The 21,932-nt window shown below is 43.4% G+C and overlaps 1 long non-coding RNA gene and 1 other non-coding gene across 2 annotated transcripts in view; both read left to right on the plus strand.

The window, feature by feature from the left end:
• Window positions 1–7,492: 7,492 nt before the first annotated feature.
• Window positions 7,493–21,932, plus strand: part of LOC136404045 (uncharacterized) — a 58,478-nt gene continuing 44,038 nt past the window's right edge. The window contains exon 1 of the long non-coding RNA XR_010751220.1: window positions 7,493–7,724. This is a non-coding gene — a long non-coding RNA (uncharacterized lncRNA). The remainder of the gene's footprint in view (window positions 7,725–21,932) is intronic.
• On the plus strand, window positions 11,160–11,235 carry TRNAA-AGC (transfer RNA alanine (anticodon AGC)). The gene has a single exon. It is a non-coding gene; the product is annotated as a tRNA-Ala (tRNA).

Below are 21,932 nucleotides of genomic sequence, written 5' to 3' on the forward strand. Positions count from 1 at the left end.
TGGACAGATCTTACTCTTATTGCTTAGAACCGTGATGGTGAACCTATGACATGCATGTCAGCACTGATACGTGTAGCCATTTTTTTTTAAATTATTTTATTTTATTTATTCATTTTTAGAGAGGACAGAGAGAGGGAGAGAGAGACACAGAGAGAGAGGAGAGAGAGAGACAGGGGGGAGGAGCTGGAAGCATCAACTCCCATATGTGCCTTGACCAGGCAAGCCCAGGGTTTCGAACCGGCAACCTCAGCATTTCCAGGTCGACGCTTTATCCACTGCGCCACCACAGGTCAGGCATGTGTAGCCATTTTTGATGACACGTGGCTGCATGCGGCCACATACCAGAGAAGTATGGGGCCGCATACCGAGAAGAATGTTTTATCCTTGGCTCCTGCACGGCCAGGTGCAGTAGCCGAGGATAAAACATTTGCTGTAGTGTAGACACTCTGTGCTGGAGGTCTGTAGGCCAAAAGAACAGAACTCCGCACAGAGCGTCTAGTTCTGGGACTTCCAGTTAGGCTGTTAGGGGATCTTTGACCTCACTTCCGGCTGGTGGAGCAGGGAGCAGTGGAATACCGTGGGGGACACATCTCTGGGGGCCCTGTGATCGCCATTACCAGCAACCGCATAACCACAGCAACCATCATCCAATCCACTGTTCTGGGGTGTCATGGATTTCTAATTGACCATCATTACCGAGATAAGTGAGGGGGAGGCTGGGAGAGGCGAGGGCCTGTGCTATGGGTGCCATTTCCCGCCCTTAGAAATAGCGGCAGTCATCTTAATTTACATAAGATGCAACTTGCAGAATTTCAAGACAGCATCTGGGCTCAGGTGTTTGTCAACTTGAGGTCAAAGCTTGAGAATCTGGAAAGGTGCCGCTTGGAGAATCAAGAGGAGTTCCACTACAAACAGGAAATTTGGAGTGCCTGGAACCAATTACCAGACACTTTTAGCACCCTGAAAAATATAGCAATGGCTTTACTCACAATTTTTCCCTCTACGTACTTTTGTGAGACCTTATTCTCAGCGTTAAATAATATCAAAACCAACAAAAGAAACAGATTAATAGATGAAGTTAGTAGTGCTTGCTTGGGCTTGAAGTATACAAATACCAACCTTCAATTGAAGATTTAGCCAATGAAATTCAGCAACAAAAAAAGTCACTAATAGGCATGTTAGTTAAAGAATTCTCCCTCCCTCTCACTTATCTTAGTTCACAGCACCCCACACAAGTTAAATAATATCAAGACCAACAAAAGAAACTGACTGACAGATGAACAAAGAAGTCACTAAGCAGGTAAGTTAAATAATTAGTTTTTGGTTTATTAAATACAGTTATATATTACAATTATACATTTTTGTTATTTAAACTATAAATATCATAAAATTATGTTGTTTTTTTTCTCTAAGTGACACACCACCTGAGTTATGCTCGGTTTTTTGGCGAATTCTTACACACCAAGCTCAAAAGATTGCCCATCACTGGCTTAGATGTACAGAGATAAAGAAGAAATCACGTGAGTAGTTAGAGTTTAGAAAGAAGCATTTTTGCTTACAACTGACTTTGTGATCCGAGGACAATCACTCAAGGTCTCTTGATTCCGGTATATGCAGTTTACAATAACGGCTAAGCTCCTTCTATTTCTAAACTGTTATGTGATTATGTTCACATAACACTTGGTGTAACTTCCACTTACCACATTTTACAAATGGGCATTTGGTTATGAGGCTATCTGACAGATTATTTTGAAAAGATATCTTACATTATTTATATTATACCTCTCACATTATGCCTATGCCATGGGGCCTCACTTATTCATGGGATACTAGACAATCAACATAGAACTGCTGAGTTCTGATACCTATGCAAGAAATAAAAGTACATAAATCTAAGTTATCTTGCTTATATCCAGAAAATTATTGAATTTACATTAATTTCTGAATTTTGCATAAACAGAGTTCACCAAATGTGTCTGGAAAAATGCATGTCCAAACATAGATGAAAGCCAAACTATTTCCTAGAAGTTGTAATACCATTCACTTCTGGGCCAAAAATTACAGGTGAGCCGGGATATCTCAACCTGAAAAATGTTTTTGGAATTGTTGATTTTGAGGCTTAAGTGTTTTCCACATTTTAGAAACAGAAAAGCTATTTGTTTCAAAGCTTTTATGATAAATACTTTTTTTTTTCCCTTCAGAATTTCAAAAACCTCAGGGAAAAAAGCCAAATATGAGAAAAGTTCTCATGCAATTCTTGATCAAATGCAACTATGTTGAAAAAAGGTCTATCCTTATTGTTTTGCTGAAGTTGCTTTCATTATTATTTTTTTATAATGGAACACTACATGTTTATTTTTTTTTTAATTTATTCATCTTAGAGAGGGGAGAGAGAGAGAAAGGGAGAGGAGCAAGAAACATCAACTCCCATTTGTGCAGGCAAGCCCAGGGTTTTGAACCAGCAACCTCAACATTCCAGGTCGAGGCTTTATCCACTGTCCCACCACAGGTCAAGTGCTTTCATTCTAATTAAGTTAATGAGATTATTCTTCTTTAGACCTATGCACATAACCCCTAATATAATTGTTAACATTCCTGCAGTCGGATTGTTCCATACAGCTGTAACTCTTTGAGGCATGTTGAGATATTTCTTTTGAAATGCCTATAAATCTCTGAGTAGTTAATCATCATAAAAGTATTAAAAATATAAAGTAGTAAATATGAAAAGAAACTAAAGAGAAAAATGATCTAAATTACTCTAAAACTACATAAACTGTCTCTAAAAGGTATAGCTTCTGTAACAACAAACAAACAGAAACAAAGCCACCACTCTGAGAGAAGGAAGAATTCTGGGTTCATTTTGTGGTCTTTTGAGTCACCTAACCCCTTCCACTTGAAGTTTTTTTCCATTGAAGATATCTCTAACAGCTCTTTTGTTTACCCAAGCTTGGAAGTCTGTATTTATCCCTAATAAAATTCTGTATCTTTCTTTATAGAGTTTGCCATTTGATGCTAATTCAAATCGATGACACTTTTCTTAGGACTGTTACTTAAAAGTGACAACCCCTAGATGTAACCAAAGGCTCCCCACATCTTCCTAACCTGTCACAGGGTGGTTTGTACAGGGCCCATCTAATATGTACCCTTGGCCTGGCTCACCGCCCGCACCCCATCCGCCTCTGTTGTCTGCCTGGCTTTTCACTTGGAGTGGGCCCAGCCATCTCTTCACCCCAGTTGCCTCCACCTCCCCTCGGGTCTTGGACAAAGCGCCATATACCCTGTGCGGTTGGTGTCACAACAATTCACCATCCAGACCTGGCCCAACTCAACCCACAGATGCTCTAGTTTCCCCAGAGGCTCCCGGGAGGGCCTGAGAGGAGAACCCAGGAGTGTGGGGAATGAACACTGACCCAGAGAGAAAAGCGGGGGGAGGAGCCAGCCGAGCTGAGATGTCCTCCCTCACTCTAAGTGACCTAAAAAGCACCCACATTTTTTTGGGAATCCCGGATCAGCTTAGTAAGGCATCACCGTGTGTTTGCCTCACTTCTCTCTCACTCTCTCCTCTTGGGCCTGCACCCCACCCCCTCCCTCGTGAAGTGTTTGCATAGCACGAAGCTCAGCCGGGCTCTGTGTGGTAGAGAAACTGGTTGACAACACTGACTTCATTCTCCTGACCTTGGCACAGAACCTCTTGTCTCTAATAGCTCACCACGAGGGTCTGAGCATCACCGGGAAGGATGTCCCATGTGTTCCCAGGTGACTGCTCAGCTGCCACACAGCATCTGACGGCGCTGATTTACTCGGGTGTGTGTGTCCTGCTGGCAGGTACCCCTGACTTCCACGACGCAGCGCTTTCCCCGCTGTCTTGGAGAATCTTCAAGGTCCCAGCGGTCCACGGTGTAATTTTGCAAGGGAGGAAAGAACATTTCTCTTTTTATGGGGTACAGTCTATCTCAGCGGGGTTCATGCTTTCTTATGAGAAAAAACAAGGTCGTTAAACTTTCAGAAGTCAACTGAGTCAGAAGACAAATTCAGAAGACAAATGCCTAAGATAACTCAGATACCACCCTTGGGTTTAAGCTCTGTCACCGGCTCTAGGCAGAGAAGGAGGACACATAAAAGATGAGTCAGGTTCTAAGAATTTCCAAATGAGTCTTCAGATGCGACCGCAGCAGATAATGGGGAGGGAAATCGGGCTATTTTACCCAAGATTCATGTCCTTAATAAAGTTCTGGGGACTCTGGCACTGGCCCCAGGGCTCAGGCAGGAAGCCTGCAAGGGGTTAGGGGTTTTGTGCGGATATTTCCAGCATCCATGGATCCCGCAGTCACCACTGTAGAGCGCAGTGTTCCCTAGGGAAGAGGCGTGGGGGAGGTGTGGGGGAGGAGCCTCTTCTCTGGCTCCCTCTGTGCTAGTAATTTGTTTACAGTGCTGCCAAGTTGTTTCTCGGTGGGGTTGTCCTCTGAGTCTTGTTCAGTAAAGGGTACACGTACAAAACTCTAAAATGCAAACTAGAAGCCACAGCGCCATAAGAAAAAGGCGGTTTGTACAGATGAGGGTGCTGTGTGCTTTGGGTCTGAGGAGGTGAAACAAGAAATCTAAAGTGACTTCCTAGGAGCCTTAGGTATTTGGTTTGATCAAAGAAGGGTCTTCAGAGGGGCAGAGTCATAAAAATGGGGACGCTGGCACCGGAAGGGCAGGGAGAGGGCAGTGGTGAGTGGACCCGAGAAAGACAGCATCGTGTGATGTGGTTATTAGATAGGCTGTCATCTGGTGCTCACCCTGAGTTGTTTTCCGTGGGAGAGATGGAAGGCGGGAGAGAGGCTGACTTGAGCAGCTTAACACCAGCGCTTATCTGCAGGTGGGAACACAGCTGCCTGCAGGTGGGAACGCAGCTGCTGGCAGCTGGGAGTGCAGGTGTGCAACCCTGGCTGCGGAGATCAATAAGGAGGTTCTATGCTGTTTAGTTTATTGGTAGACTCAGTATTTTATGGATAAATGGGACTTGTCCATTTTAAGCATATTGGTTAGGTAAAGAAATAAAAGTCAAATCTCCCCATATGCCGGAGACACTCTGAGAAGAAAAGGCAATTTCATATAAATGAGTCAAAGAAAAGGCCAAAGTATTAGACATCTACTTATTTGTAGACCAAAAACCATCTCTCATTCATGGTAGGTAGAATCTGGCTGGATGTTAGTGTGGTTCTTTCAAAAGCATCTCTCTTGTGTGGCCACCTGCTTGTATTCAAAAGAATAACAATGCTAGTCTCTGGCATATGCCACCCATGGCCCCTCCCATGAAGTTCCTTTAAAAACATGCCTGTAAGCTACATGAGCAGTATAAAACCCTTCCAATTCCACCCCAGTGTTCTTTTCCCATCAACTCCAGGGAGGCAGGAGCAAAGAAACCGTGTTGCTCTTGGGAAAGACATCAGAGAGAGTCTCTGAGAATGGGAGGCACAGACCCCATTTATTTGCAACCCCATGTGTTGCTTTGAGAATCCTTTCTTTGCATATCCTTCTAAAAGTAAAAATTTAATACTGGACTTAATAAAAGTTTAAAACTTCTGTCTTTTCTACTTCTAAGAAAACATAAAGGAAGCCATGGATTGGGAGATAATAGTTGCAAATATATTTGGGATGACAGATTGATATCCAGAATATATACGGAACTCACAACTCAATAATAATATATACAAGAAGCAACCCATTAAAAATTTTTTTGAACAGACACTTCACCAAAGAAGGGATACAGATGCCAAAGAATGACATGATAAAATGTTCAATATTACTAGTCATTTGGGGAAATGCAGATTAAAACCACAAGATACCATGACACACATATTAAAATGGCTAAAATTAAAAAAAGAGACACCTGATAGTAGCAGATACTAGCCAACATATAGTACAACAATAACTATCATTCACTGCTGGTGGAAATACAAAATAGTAGAGTGAGTTTGGGAGACAGTTCGGCAGTTCCTGATATAATGAAACATAAACATTGTGCAACCCAGTAATCTGACTCCATGGTGTTTACCCAAGAGAAATGAAAATATGTGTGTAGCAAAAACCTGTATGTGAATGTTTATAGGGACGTTTTTCATAATCACTAACACCCAGAAACCACACACATACCCATCAGATGGAGAATGGATACATAAACTGTGGTACATCCATTCAGTAGAATGCCACTCAGCAATAAAAAGGAAAAAACTGCTGATGTATCCAGGAACGTGGATGAATCTCAGGTGCATGTAAAGTAAGACAGACACTGAAGGCTACACATTGCTTGATTGTTCCCATTAATATGATGTCCTGGAAAGACGAAACCATAGGGACAGAAAGCAACAGAGATCACCAGGGTCTGGAGTCAGAGGCGGACGCAGAGTACAGAGGGACTCAAGAAAGCTGTCTGGAGTGATGGAAAATTTCTATATCCTGATGTGCTGGTGGGAGTTACAAGATTGCATGCATTCTTCAAAATCCATATAATTGAACACCTAAAAAGGGTGAATTTTACTGTATAATAAATGACTGTTTTGTAAATGTGACTTTAAAAAAATGACTGAGAATGCCAGCTGGTTAAAGCAAATGAAAGGGCATTGGCGATCCTATGGAGAGCAGTTTCACTGGGAAAGCCTGAAGCGAGACTGAGGTAATAGCACGCGTTTACTCAGTGAGGGGGAAAGCAGGGCGCTCTGTGGAGAAGGAGACAGGCGGACCTCGCAGAGTGAGGCATTAATCCAGTGCAACTGTCATCTGTCTTTCCCTCTGGGCTTGTAATTCCAAACCAGGGAAGTTTGAGGGGTGTGACAGGGGTGGTGGATATGGGGTCATGAGTCAGAGTCTCCAAGGACACTTGTGTTTGAAAAAAAAAGTAATTTGCAATATTTAATTTTTGGGGAAAAAACCTATTTGTCAAATAAAAACTAGGGAAACTGAACCCTGACAAACTTTTTTTTTTATGGGGATGCCCAGATAGACTAAAAAGACTCCCTGTGGGGTCCTGTTCCCTGTGAGGATTCTTCAGGATGGCAGGAGAGGGGGTGGAGATGACATTTTATTATATAATGAAAGGGAGCAAGGGGCTAAAACACCTAGAGAAATTCTGTCCCATAAACTTGCGCTCATCTTGCATTTAATAATAAATGTAATGTTGATATTATTTTAATTCTTCTTACCACCTCATCTTTAAGCCATTATTAACATGAAACAATTTGTTCTAAGGTAAGAAAAACGATCTAATCCTGTTACTTCTACTGAGTCAACGGTGAGGTAAGTCACTTTGTTTGGGCATGGAAGATACGATCTGATTTGGTTTCCCTTTGGAAACACCTCCAGTATCTTTTGGATTGGCGTGCCAGATTCTCACTCTGCCCAGCGTGGACGTGACCGCTGAGTGCTGAAAAGCTGGTGCATGAGATCCAGCTGAACATGTGAGTCACGGTGAGCAATTATAGCTCAGAGTCCATCCTCGCAGGGACCAGGGTCTCTGTGTCTGCATCGTCCAGACACCTCTGCCCTCTCCTTCCCAACTGCAACATGTCCAAGCCAGATCTCACAGGCTGAGTAAGTGACACATAGCATGTATAAAATTCCCCTTCGCCCGTGGCCCCTGCTAGAACTGCTGGAGTGATGATTGTGGTAACCTTGACTCCATGAGGAATGCGACTACTTGAACTCCACCTACTACTCAGCAATGTGTCACTTTGGAGCGAGCGGTAAGTTGTACCCTTGGGTCCTGGAATTATTACTGTATAATAAATGACTAAACTGAGGAAGCTCACATCTAAGCCTGGTTCATCAGGAGGAAACTGCCTGAAGAGACAATCACTGCAATGTCTGGAACAAACGATAATCTCCTACACCTACACAATGGAAAGGATTTTTTTTCTACAACAGTTTTAGATGCTGGTTTCATGTTCTGTTTTAGAGCTAGCTGGCTCTGGTATTCCACCAGCTTCTCACATTCATGCTGGCCTGCACGCTGGGACTGAACTAGCTAGAGATTTAAGGCCAAAATTTGTCCCTAAGGCATGGTTTGGGATATGGGCAGTCTACAATTTGATCAACTTCAAAGACCCCTGGAAACTATGCTTTAAGCTCTAGCCTGAGATACCCCCCAATTCTATAGGTACAGTGGGATGGAAGCAGAGAAGGAGAGGTAGTTATGATGATGTGTCCAGAAAGGCTCCAGGAGTCAGGTCAAGGTTAATGGTACCCATGGTGACTCAGGTCTTCAAGGGCATTCCAGGCAAGCTGTGTGTCCTGTGGGGGACAACCTGCCTTCAACCACAGATCTACTAGTCTCATGGAATGAAAAAGGAAGTGGGAATCAATGTCCAGAGAGAGGGTGGGGGGATTTTTCACCCCTGAAGTCCCACTGTGACACACCGTCTTAAATTTTAGCAATTGTTTGTCATGTTAATGACTTCTGTGACTCTGATTTTGAAAGTAGGAAATCAACCTGAAAACAGAAAGAAATTTAAATGGAGAATTGTCACAGAAATGAAGAGTCTCATGGTTCATAACTAAACCCAAGTTTTGAATGTCCTTTATATAAGGACAGATGTCCTTTATATCTAGGACATATAATGTTCTATATATATATACATAGGCCTTTTTTATAGGGACACTTCCCGACAACAGTTTGAATCCTCCTCTGATTATTAACCCTGCTGCGTGAAGTTCCATGCTTCATTCTCACAGATAACAACACCTCCTAAACATTTTGAAGTTGCTTGAGAACATCAGAGGCCTCCGATGAAGCAAAGTAATACATCTACTGTGGTCTTTTCTCCATTGTGGTTTATTTACATCAAAGAAGCAAATAATAGTGACACACTTATATCCCAGTGACTTGACTGCAGCTGGATGGGCTGGAAACATTTTCTTTATTTTTTATGTTTTGTGTGTGGGGGAGGGGGAGAGGATGCCCTTTAGTCCTCATCTTTCAGAGAGTGATGTCGGAACCGCCTCTTCAGTAGGATGACCGGTGCTGTTCCACCTGGGAGAGTGACAGAGAAGCTCCTTCCGACCCAGGGTCCAGCACAGGTCCCTGCACCTTGGCACATGCTTGTTGGTTCTGTTGCAGTTCCAGAGAGCATGATGGAGCCACTGGGAATTCTGGCTTGAGAATTTGCTAAACAACCCATTGTATTTCTGAAGTAGGATTTTCTTTAATGGAAAAGTCCTTCTTCATTATTTCTGTACGATTGACAAAGAATTCATGAATTCAAAGTGACCTGCTGCCTGACCTGTGGTGGCGCAGTGGATAAAGTGTCGACCTGGAAATGCTGAGGTCGCTGGTTCGAAACCCTGGGCTTGCCTGGTCAAGGCACATATGGGAGTTGATGCTTCCAGCTCCTCCCCCCTTCTCTCTCTCTGTCTCTCCTCTCTCCCTCTCCCTCTGTCTCTCCCTCTCCTCTCTAAAATGAATAATAAAATAAATAAAAATAAAGTGACCTGCTGAGCTGACTGCTCAGGCTGGTTGAGTTGGATTATCACCCCTCTCCCTTCCCTTGCCATTTTTTTTTTTGATTCTGGTAGCATTCCCATGTCCAATGTGAGAATAATTGTTCATTCATATGCTCTGAAATTCTTGCTCCGACCTAAGTCCTTCCCTGTCTCCTCTTCTAGATGCCATCTTTGCTGCATCACCCCTCATTGCAGAGCAAGACAACAGCCCAGCGTGCCCTGCTCTCATGGGGCAGCTGGGGTCTCTGCCTATAAAAATGGAAAATTAGCAGCCCATTATTTCAACTCCAATGTCTGTGTTGTGACTATAAAAGGTCTATTCCATCTGGTCCTCTTCACGGGAGACTGAAAGACATGTTGATGGCGAAAACCACTTAATTTCTATTGAGACTAAAAAAGAAATAAAGAGCAGATCTAGGTTGCCAGAAAGCCAAAGATAAGCATATGGTTGTTAAAATTACATGAACAACTGGAGGAGAGAAGACTGTCAGCCTGCAATGGCAGGAGGCCTTCTGTGGGGCTTTCTGATCCACACCCATCCTGGCAAGGACTACAACTGCAGAAGCCTTCAATTCCTCAAGATTGTGTGGGTGCTAATTTAGACTCGGTCTCTGGTTTGTTATGAAATGAAGCTTGTTGACGGTCTAAGTGCGGAGCAGAGGAGAATCTGGTTTGAAAATGCCTGAGAGACCTTTCTCCTCATCCTGCCTCTCAGGCATGAGTCACTCTTTCTGCTTTAAATACGGAGAGGTTCTAAAAGTGACTTTCATGTGGGTCGTACAATCCGTAATGACTGAGCTGAGAAGAAGGCACGACTCCCTGACCGTCCACGTGTCAGGGTTCTCCCGGCAATCTTGAGAGACGCTGAGATATTATAGGAAGTTCAAGATTCTGCTCCACTGACTTATCCCATAGGTTGAGTCTAACATTGTTCTGCAAAAGTTGTTAGAGGGAAGAAGGACAGTTTCTTCGTGGTTGTCGGAGACACTTGAGCACGGCAGGGTGTAGCTCTTTGATATTCTGGCATCGTTGACTTTAGAAAACTTTTGCTTTAAAAGATAGCTCTGTTTTTGTACATCAGAGAAAGGACTTAAAGCCTTTGATTCATGAATGCTGTTAAAAAACCCGCCTCCTCTCTTCTGAGGAACATTATTTACCTGGCCAACCACCCATATTGAAAACCACCGGGTTCTGTATATCATACATTTTGCAAGACACTAGTTTTACTGAGTGGGGTCAGGATATACCTCAGAGCATTTGTCAAAAACTGTTGAGAGCTGAGAGTATCAGCAGCTTTTTTTTTTTCTTTTTTTTTTGTATTTTGCCTTTAACAGGGCTATTGGTGAACTTAAGAAAGCTTGCATTTTCTCAGAAAGGAAAAAAAAAATCTATCTCAAACTACCACAAAGGCCATGAATTGGTATTTATCATTTTATTTACAAACAGATGTTTTTTTATTTCGAACTGAATTTTACTGGGGTGACACTGGTTCACATAATTACACAGGTGTCAGGTGTCCTGTACTCTGTAACGCATCCCTGAGCAATGCATGGCGTGTTCACCCCTCTCAAGTCGAGTCTTTGTCCATCACTGTTTATCCCCTTACGCTCCTCCACCCCCTCCTGCCCCGCTTCAGCAATCACCCCACTCAAACAGGTGTTTTTAAAAATGTTCTCTTTGCCCTGGCCGGTTGGCTCAGCGGTAGAGCGTCGGCCTAGCGTGCGGAAGACCCGGGTTCGATTCCCGGCCAGGGCACACAGGAGAAGCGCCTATTTGCTTCTCCACCCCTCCGCCGCACTTTCCTCTCTGTCTCTCTCTTCCCCTCCCGCAGCCAAGGCTCCATTGGAGCAAAGATGGCCCGGGCGCTGGGGATGGCTCTGTGGCCTCTGCCCCAGGCGCTAGAGTGGCTCTGGTCGCAATATGGCGACGCCCAGGATGGGCAGAGCATCGCCCCCTGGTGGGCAGAGCGTCGCCCCATGGTGGGCGTGCCGGGTGGATCCCGGTCGGGCGCATGCGGGAGTCTGTCTGACTGTCTCTCCCCGTTTCCAGCTTCAGAAAAATGAAAATAAATAAATAAATAAATAAAAATGTTCTCTTTTTCCCCATTTCTTTAAGAAAATATAATAGTATGACTACAAAGGGCAGGTGGATTTGCCAGTGGTCATTTTTCTGAGATGACCTCACCAGTCCCAGGAGATATAACCGAGAGGTTTCAAATACACAATTACTTAGAAGTTGTCCTTTATGGGATCTCCATGATCCATGCTCACTTTTATTTACATTTTTAAATGACATCTGTTGAAAGACTGTAGAAAAAAACTTGGAGCGTCAACCAGAGACCCTCGCATAACAATTAAAGGCAACGTGTTGGGCCAGAAAGCACTGAGCCTCCATACAGATGTTAGCAAGGGTCCCCTGAAATGAGTGACACCAAAGCCTTTACTGCAAGTAAGGGTTGACCAAGATTTAGGATCAGGTTTGGACTGAAAAGTATAAAAATGACCGGAGAGGCTGTGTCTGCCCATGAAAGAGCCGCTGCCAAATTTCCAACAGGGTTGAAGAAGTTGATTAGGGTTTGCTCCTGTCCCTGGTTTCAGACACACTAGGGGTTTTGGAATGTATAAGGGGGGGACTACTATACATACGTGCTATGACTCTGACAGGTCAGGACAGAAAATAGGTTAAAAAGTACTGCTTTAGTTCGTCAATCTCATTGCCACCTTGTGTTTCAGCTGATATTTGCAGAATTAGGGACCATTCTGTCTAATTGAGGATAGTATTCATCTGTCATGGGCATAAAATAACCATGGTTGCCAAATTCAAAACCAACCCAAAAGTGGAGTACATGGTCTAACTATTACAACTATATTTATGTGGACAGCAGGACCAAACAATTACTTTGTGTCTGTTCTAGAAAATGCAGGTTATCTAGCTGTTTTTATAGTGTCGCCATCCCTGGTTTTATACTGCTCTACCTTCCCAGAGGTCTCCTCGACTGCCAGGAAGACTCTTGAAAAGAGGAATGGATTTCCTCATCTGAGTGGCAGTTCAGATCGTCCCGCGGGCTCTGAGTCTAACCTCTGGGGAGCGTTGTGCCACTCACAGCCCTCCCAGATGTTTTACCCTGTGCGCCTCGTGTCCGCCCAGGACCCCAAATGCAGGGATCAGCGGACTCAAGCCCTGGGGGTCTAAGGAGAGTTGAAAGCAGTCTTACATTAGTGTACCTTGTCTTTGTGGTTGCTCTTTTTTGTTTATTAACATTAATATAAAAACATTGCTTTAAATGATTTACTGCCGAGCAAATCACCACTCCGGGAAGCTGTGTTCTGTTGGGTCTCTGGGTTCTGGTAACCCCTCCTTTTGCTCCTGCCTGCCTCCTTAGAGGGTTGTGAGGGTCTCCATACCTTAAATATAAGTGATGGGGGTAGGATGGGGAAATAAACTGTCAGACAGGCACGCTGAATGAGTGAGTGTATGTGTATGTAAATGTGGTGGCCCTGGGCCTGTCTGCCTACCTGAGTATCATCGTGAATTTGAAGAGCGCAGGGTGGGAAATGACACTCCAAACAACCTTGGAGTTTCAGATAAATATATCAGACATCACACTCACCCGGGAAGGTGGGTAGTGTAAGGCTAATTTTATGGATGAAGACACTGAAGCTAAGAGAAATAAAACCATTTTTCCAAAGTTGTAAAGGAAGAAGTATATGTCTTTTTAAAAAAATGTAATATAGAACCAGAAAGTACCCTGTCTGCTTTCTTTTGAGGCACAATCTTGGCTTCTTTTAGTTCGTACATAGGATTCCGACCACACCCCAAATCTGTGTCATGGGATGTGCATGGGACAGCCGCCCACGTGGCGACAGCCTAAGGCAGCTGCATCGTTCTCTCTTTCTCATGGGCATAAAAAGAGGCACATAAAGAGGGTATCTTACTGACATATATCTCCTGCCCACCTTCATGGAGAAATGCCAACTAAATTTTTTTTAATGTGAGATATAAAATAAGAATCAGAATTTCCTCCTCTGTATTCCATTTGTCAGAGTTCCCAAACACTATCTTAGATATACTCCTGTGGTATTCTCACGCTCTCAGATGCCTGGTAGGAGTATTGGTGGAGCCAACACCTAGGCACACTGAACATGTCTAAGGGAGAAATATGGGAAATCATCGTTGCGTTTTGTAAGGTAAAGGCAAAACTAAGTAGTCTTTGGTGTATGTCTAGGAGATTTTTCTTGTTCTCACTGGCTTTATTCTCTTTCTCTTTTTAATTGATAAATAATTGACATGTGCCTAGGACTTTTGGTAAGATTTCTAGTAAGTACCAACTTACTAGATTTTAATTTGATTTAAAATTATCCATCTATCCATCTACTCATTCATCCATCTAGATTTGTTTCTTCAGATGTTATTCTTAAGTTACTTAGAGTCACCCATCTGTACTGCTGAGGTTTCTCTTTACATAAGAGTTTAAGAAAATAGTCTCTGAAATAAAATACTCAATACATAAATCATTCATTGTAGTCTTCAAGAGGTAATTATACTAAAGAGTGTGACAAGTGCTTTTTTTCAAGTACACACAATTAGGTGTTCTGAAGTAGAGGGGAGGAGTCAAGGAAGGCAACCCGGAAGAGTAGAAACAGGAGCCTAGTTCTGCAGGTGAACAGCCATTTGTCAGCCGGGGTGTGGCGGAGGGCAGAGGCAATTCATAGGGAATATGAAAAAGATTGATGGTGATAATTTCTGGTTTTGATGTATAGTTACAAAATGCAATGGTCCCATTTGAAATGACATCTCTTTAATTGTCTAAGTCATTGAGGTAGACATATTGTATTTTCTTTGCTTCATCTCTGTTGGAGGGCTGTCCCCCCAAATGCCTATTGTTATAATGGCAAAGCAGTGTAGTCACAGCACCGTAAGCCTGAGTCCCTGGTGACAATGGACTGCTGTAGGGAACAGCAGCCCTAATGCTGTCATTTCCATCTGGGATACTAGTTCAGTATTGAGACACTGTTTCCTTTTAGTCACATGAGGTAAACTATGATCAATTGTCAAAAGCTGACAAGACATGGTCTTGGTTGTTGAGTTTGTGAAGCCAATCACAATTTTTTAATGCAATAAAATGTGTCTGGCCCTGGCTGGCTGGTTCAGTGGCAGAGCGTCAGCCCAGTGTGTGGATGTCCCTGGTTTGATTCCCAGTCAGGGGACACAGGAGAAGCGACCATTTGCTTCCCCCCCCTCCTTTCCTCTCTTTTCCCCCCTCCCACAGCCATGACTAGATTGGTTTGAGCACATTACCTCAGGCACTGAGGACAACTCAGGCACAAAAATAGCTCGGTTTCGAGCATGGCCCCAGATGGGCAGAACATCTGCCCCAGACGGGTGTTGCTGGGTGGATCTTGGTCTGGATGCATGCAGGAGTCTGTCTCTTTATCTCCCCTCTTTTCACTTGGAAAAAGAATAAAAAGAAAATAAGACATAAAATGTGTCTATTGTGAATCTAAAGTTGGAGCTAAAAGATTCTATCCTCAAACTGACTGACTCTCTTGATGAGAGAAAAGCACAACTAGAAATTCTTGTGGCAGCCGGAGAAATCTACACAGTGAGGAAGAAGAATGAAGGAAGTGCGTAGAGAGGAAGACACACACAGAAAAAGAGAGAGAGAGAGAGAGAGAGAGAATTTGCTAGTCTCTGATTCCAAGTGCATCCTTGCCCTTCAGTGCCATGGAACTCTCCCACAGCATCAGAGTGTTTCCTACACGTTCCAAACTACTTGTGGCACTGCAGTCTCTTTATATGTGCCCTGAGAAGATGGCATAACAAAAGCCATGGCCCCACAGTTCACTCACCTCTGCAGAAGTCATCAGAGATGATCAGTGTTTCCAGGAGCTAACTACTTTATCAAATTGGGGGCATAGTTTTTCCTCACAGTACACTCTTACATTCTCTCCGCAGGATTTCAGGAGATAAAATGAACCTTGTTAGTTGTTTTCGAGCTGAAAGGTATGGCCGTTTCTCTCCGAAAGGCGGAAGGCATATGAGAAGTTTATGATGTGCACACAGTGGATTACCTTCATCCACACAACCCAGGTGTGAGGTGCAGACAGAGCCTTTGCTTCTATGCTTAATGAACGTGCAGATTCACCTATTTGGGGGCCATCTTTAGGTCTGTGGCAACGTTGATGAAGTGTACCTCAGAACGCTCAAAACAAACATAAGCACTTTACCCAGAAAGCACTAGACTTTATTAACCACTTGAAATCCCTGGAGGGAAATGTCATTTCATTAGGAGGCTTCTTGGCTGCTGATCAAGGGCTTTTCATTTCCTTAAGCACATTGATCTGGTAACCATTTTCCTTCTCTGTAAAACAAGCCGTTTGGAAAGGCACTTTGTGAAAGCACACTCAGAGAGTCTGTTTCTTTTTGGTAAGTATAAACACTGACGCATCACCCGGAATCCAAGCGGAGTAAGAACCAAGTGCCGGAACCCTGATTAGATGTTAGTATTCACTCTAAATCTTTTGCACGTCTTACTACCCATCCTAGGGCTACTGAACCGCCACAACCCCCCTGTAATGGTTGCTGTTGTCATTTGCATCTAGGATTTTAGTTTAGCATTAAAGCTGCCTTTTCCTTCAGTTACTTGAAGCAAACAATGGTTGGTTTGCTGCCTTGTTGCTGGGTTTGTGGAATGAATCACTATGGTTTTTTTTCTTTCTTTCTTTTCCAAATGAGAGAAAGGGAGATAGAGAGAAGAATACCACAGGTGTCCCAACTAGGATCCACCCAGCAAACTCTGTCTGGGACCAATGCTTTGCCCATCTGGGGCCATGCTCAACTGAGCTATTTTTAGCACCTGAGGCAAAGGCTCCACAGAGCCATCCTCAGTGCCAGGCCAATGCACTCAAACCAATCAAGCCTTGCCTGTGGAAGGGGAAGAGAGAGAGAAAAACAGAAAGAAAGGGGAAGTGGAGGGGTGGAAAAGCAGATGGTTGCATCTGCTGTGTGTCCTGACCAAGAATCAAACCCAAGGCATCTGCACACCAGGCCAATGCTCTACCACTGAGCCAACCAGCCAGGGACAGAATCACTGTGTTTTAATGAAAAGAAAATGTGCCTTTGTGATTCTCAGCACATGGCACTCAATAAACGTAAGTCAAATACAAATCTACATCGTCAATCACAACACATTCCCACTCAAGTTTAGCTGTTTATTAAAAAAAATAAAATTCAAAGAAATAAATACTAAGATACAAGTCAGTGCATTTCTTACATTCCGTTCATTACTTATTAGTCCCCAGTCCAATTTAAATTATGCATCTTACTTGAGATGTCCCTGGACTAGAACAAGAACCTGTGTCAAGAAGTAGAAAGATCATGAGCCCCAGGTCAGGCTGGATTCTAAGCCCATCTCCCACACAGCTCCACGGCCAGCTCGTTACTCAGCTCATTGGGTTTTAACTTCCTGACAGGCACAATCCCAACAATGCCATTGGACTGCGATTCAAAATCATGCCACACAGTAAGTAGGATTATGAATTAATATGCCTATGTCCCTGCCTGGCCCATAGAAGTCACACAGAGTTACTCTCTTATCACCCCACGACCCTATCTACAGCTACGATCTTAGTGAGTTTTGTAAATCTTTGGTTTTCCACTGGTGTCACAGCCCCTCTGTTGTTGTTTTTTTCTAGCATCATGAATTAAAATATTCTTTCTCTTTAATACCTATTTTCATATTTCCTAGTCTCTCCATTTCTCCCCCTATGAAGCGGAAATGAAAATCCTATGGTAAATAAAAGCAGGCACTCTGCATTTGCTGGGTGTTGCAGATTTCATTGGACACATTTCCTTTCCACCAGCTGCATGAATTGAGTTTTTTGCTAAGGTTGCCTTAAACACTGGCTTCTCTCAGGAAAAGCCAGCGTTTCGTAGCGTGCCAGATTCAGAGAAGTGTTTAAAGAAGCCCACATCACCCACCGTGTAATAAGATCAAAATCTACTTTTAAACCAAACACCGAGCACACTTTTATCTAAAGAATTACTGACATCATGAACGTACTGTGTATAATAACTGGAGGAAATCCAAAAGGTAGGAGAAAAAAAAATGTGACTTTTCATTTTTTTCCTTGGGATTTTATTTCTTACAAGAAAAGCAAAAGAAGTGAAGAGGAGTTTAGATATTTATAACAGTCTTTGATGATGCCTTGAAATGTCTATTTATGAGTTCCTGTAAAACTTGTACAATTTTCCATGATTGGGATTAGTCGTTTCATGCATACTAGGTTTTGGTGAACCCTAAAGGCTAGTGAAAAACAGAGAGATGGAAAAATGGCAGGAAATTGCAAACCTAACACAGCAACCGCCTTGGCTTATTTCATTGTCTACCAGAAGTCTTCTTCTGACTTTTCAGACTAATAATATACTGTTGGCTTTAATAGGACTTAACTTCCATTAGAAAGACTGGAGAAATAAAACTCATTCTGCAAATGGACTATGGCTTTCTTAGGATTTTTAGAATGGAAAATGGATACCTTCAGTGGTCATTTTCCCCGTGGGATAAAAGAGCACCCCCACCCCCGATGGCTCTGCTCACACCTGCCTTCTACTTCACGTCTCTTAATGCACTGCCCTCCCGCCCGACTCTGCCCAACTCGGTGCAGACCCGCCATGCCCGGGGCTAATTTAGAGCACCTACCTCTATTACTGACCTTGCCTCCGTGCTAGGAATGCCTCTTCCTCCTCTGGAAGACCTCTCTGTGGTCGCATCATCCCCAAAGCATCTCCCGAGCCCCTTCCTTGTTGTGAAGACTGATCACTCCCCTTTGTTTAGCCCCCGCTATTTCCTGCACATCCTTGTGTTTTGGACTCTATGACATAAATGGCCTATTCTGGTTCCATGCCCGTCTTCCCCAGTAGACTCCGAGCTTCCTGACCTTAGGGACCATTTATAAGTCACCTTTGTATCCTCAGTGCCCAGTGCTTTGTAGGTGGCCAATAAAAGATGTTGAAGAAGTGAAAAGATATGGTGGAGGGGATAAGGACTTGAAACAAACAGGAGTGTGGGTAATGAATGCAGTCTACGATGCTGGTGGCTATTTTCCCAAGAACAGGTGCTTGGAAATAACAGACCGGGGAGGAGAGACAAGATGGCGCTGGAGTAGGCGGACGTACCAGCATCTACCTCCCAGAACCAATGTGGATTACAAACTAATTTTATGAACTATCAGCTGGAAAAACCAACTTTGGACTAAACTAAAAGGACTCTTCAACCAAGGAACTCTGAAGAAGCCACACAGAGACTGGTAGGAAAAGCGGAAACGCGGAAACGCGGAGAGGGCTGCCCAGCTTCTCGGAGCGAACAGCAGCAGGGAGAGACTCGCGTGGCAGGAAGTGAGTTTAGCAGAGGGGAAAGGATCCTGAGCCCCAGGAACAAAGCCCCAGCCTGCAGCCCCAGAGCCCAGAAGAAGCGTAAGGACAGTATTTAGCGGGAAACAAGTCAGGATACTGTTTGTGAGAGAGTCTGATTTCTCAGACCCAGGATCCTTCTTAAAGGGACCACGCAGAACATCTCTCTCACAAACACTCACCCGGGGCTCCTGGGGACGGAGGGAGAGAGGAGAGAACCACAGTAACAGGAAGAGAGTGCAATCTAGGAGGCATAGGGAAAAACATTTTGGGAGATAGCCACCCTAACCCCTGGGACGAGTCACTCCCCAAAGCTGAAGTGAATATTTCCCCCGGAAACAGCAATACCAGCAAAGGGAAGCAAGAGAGCAGCCAAACAAGCTCCCCCGCAGCATTCAGAGCAGAGTCGCATAGAAGGAGGGAGCTTTCGGGTCTACAGTAGTGAGTCTTAGGGTCCGAGCTGCAACGCCCCCACCCACGCGGCTGAGGGCGCGCCGGAGGGCGGGCGGCAACGGGAGACAAAAGCGCGGTTCTGCTGGCAGGGTTGGAAGCCGGCTGGCCACCAGTGGGCTCAGGTGTGAGCTCAATCTTGCCCGGCTGGGGAGAAGGGGGCGTGCAAAAGCGGCCAAGCTCAGCTGCCGGCAGCCTGTAATCCAGCCTCTGGGAGAAGGGCGGGAAACCCAGAAAGGGTAGAAACCAGCCCCGGAGCAAGGGCAGAGGAGCACATCCCTGCCCCGCCCGTGCAACCCAGGCTTGCGGTCTGACTTGGTAGCCTGCTCCTCCCGCGAGGGTGGAGCCAAAAGCCCAGAAGAGGCGGAGTTCCGCTACGAAGCTGAGCCTGGGCAAGCAGCCCTGCCTGGTGGTAGAGCCAAGGCTAGCAGCTGTTCCTTGAGTGGGATCATCCTGCAAAGGCAGGGCGAAAGCTCGGAAACAGGCGGAGACCTGCAGCTGAGCAAAGGTGCTTGCCAGTGCCCTCAGGACCGAGCATAACATCACACACAGGGTGGGGCAAAGGCCAAGGCCACCAACCCTTGTGCACCTGAGCACATGATCACAGCCACTCTTGTGAAGAGAAAATGCAGAGGCAGAGAAATACAACACAAATAAACCAAGAGAAATTCCTAGAACAGGACCTAAGTGAATCAGATATAACCAAATTACCAGATGCAGAGTTTAAAATAACGATTGTTAGGATGCTCAAAGATATTAGAACCACCATAGATGGCCATTACGAAAACCTAAATAAAGACATAACAAATATAAAAAAGGACATTGAAATAATAAAAAAGAATCAGACAGAAATGACAAATACAATATCTGAAATAAAGAATACAATGAAAGGAATTAAAAGCAGGATGGATGAAGCAGAGAATCGAATCAGTGAGTTAGAGGACACAATAAATAAAGGCATGGAAGCAGAGCAGAAAAAAGAAAAGAGACTCAAAAAGTCTGAGGAAACTCTAAGAGAGCTCTGTGACAACATGAAGAGAAATAACATCCGCATCATAGGGGTTCCTGAAGAAGAAGAGAAAGAACAAGGGATAGAGACTTTGTTCAAACATATTATAGCGGAAAACTTCCCCCAATTAAGGCAGGAAAACATTTCACATGTTCAGGAAGCACAGAGAACTCCATTAAGGAGAAACCCAAAGAAACCAACACCAAGACACATCATAATTAAATTACCAAAGCTAAATGATAAAGAGAAAATATTAAAAGCTGCTAGAGAAAAAAAGACTATCACCTACAAAGGAGCCCCCATAAGAATGACTTCTGACTTCTCAACAGAAACACTTGAGGCCAGAAGGGAATGGCAAGAAATATTCAAAGTAATGCAGAACAAGAACCTACAACCAAGACTACTTTATCCAGCAAGGCTATCATTTAAAATTGAAGGAGAAATAAAAAGCTTTACAGACAAAAAAAAAAACTCAAGGATTTCACTGCAACCAAACCAAGGCTGCAAGAAATGCTAAGGGATTTGTTATAAACAGATCAAAGGAAAAAAAAGAATATAGCAAAAGAGAAAAACAGTTTTAAAGAAAAAAAAATGGCAATAAACAATTACATGTCAGTAATAACCTTAAATGTTAATGGATTAAATGATCCGATCAAGAGACATAGGGTAGCTGCGTGGATAAGAAAACAGGACCCATACATATGCTGTCTACAAGAGAGACATCTTAAATCAAAAGATGCACACAGACTGAAGATAAAAGGATGGAAAAAAAATATTTCACTCAAATGGAAATGAAAAAAAAGCTGGGGTAGCAATACTTATATCAGACAAAATGGACTTTAGAACAAAGACCATAGTTAGAGATAAAGAAGGTCACTACATAATGATAAAGGGAGCAATCCAAAAGGAAGATATAACCATTATAAATATCTACGCACCTAATATAGGAGCACCTAAATATATAAAGCAGACTTTGATAGACTTAAAGGGCAAGATCAACAGCAATACTATAATAGTAGGAGATTTCAATACCCCATTAACATCATTAGATAGATCCTCAAGAAAGAAAATTAACAAAGAAACAGCAGACTTAAAGGACATATTAGATCAACTCGATTTAATAGATATCTTCAGAACCTTTCACCCTAAAACAGCAGAATATACATTCTTTTCAAGAGCTCATGGTACATTCTCTAGAATAGACCACATGTTAGGGCACAAAAGCAGTCTCAACAAATTTAAGAAGATTGAAATCATATCGAGTACTTTCTCTGATCACAATGGCATTAAACTAGAAATCAACCACAATAGAAAAATTGAAAAACATTCAAACACTTGGAAACTAAATAGCACGTTATTAAACAATGAATGGGTTAACACTGAGATCAAAGAAGAAATTAAAAAATTCCTAGAAACAAACGATAATGAGCATACATCAACTCAAAATTTATGGGACACAGCAAAAGCAGTCCTGAGAGGGAAGTTTATAGCATTACAGGCACACCTCAAGAAGCTAGAAAAAGCTCAAATAAACAACTTAACCCTGCATCTAAAAGAACTAGAAAAAGAACAGCAAGTAAAGCCC

The sequence above is a fragment of the Saccopteryx leptura genome, chromosome 4, assembly GCF_036850995.1.
Source record: "Saccopteryx leptura isolate mSacLep1 chromosome 4, mSacLep1_pri_phased_curated, whole genome shotgun sequence".
NCBI lineage: Eukaryota > Metazoa > Chordata > Mammalia > Chiroptera > Emballonuridae > Saccopteryx > Saccopteryx leptura.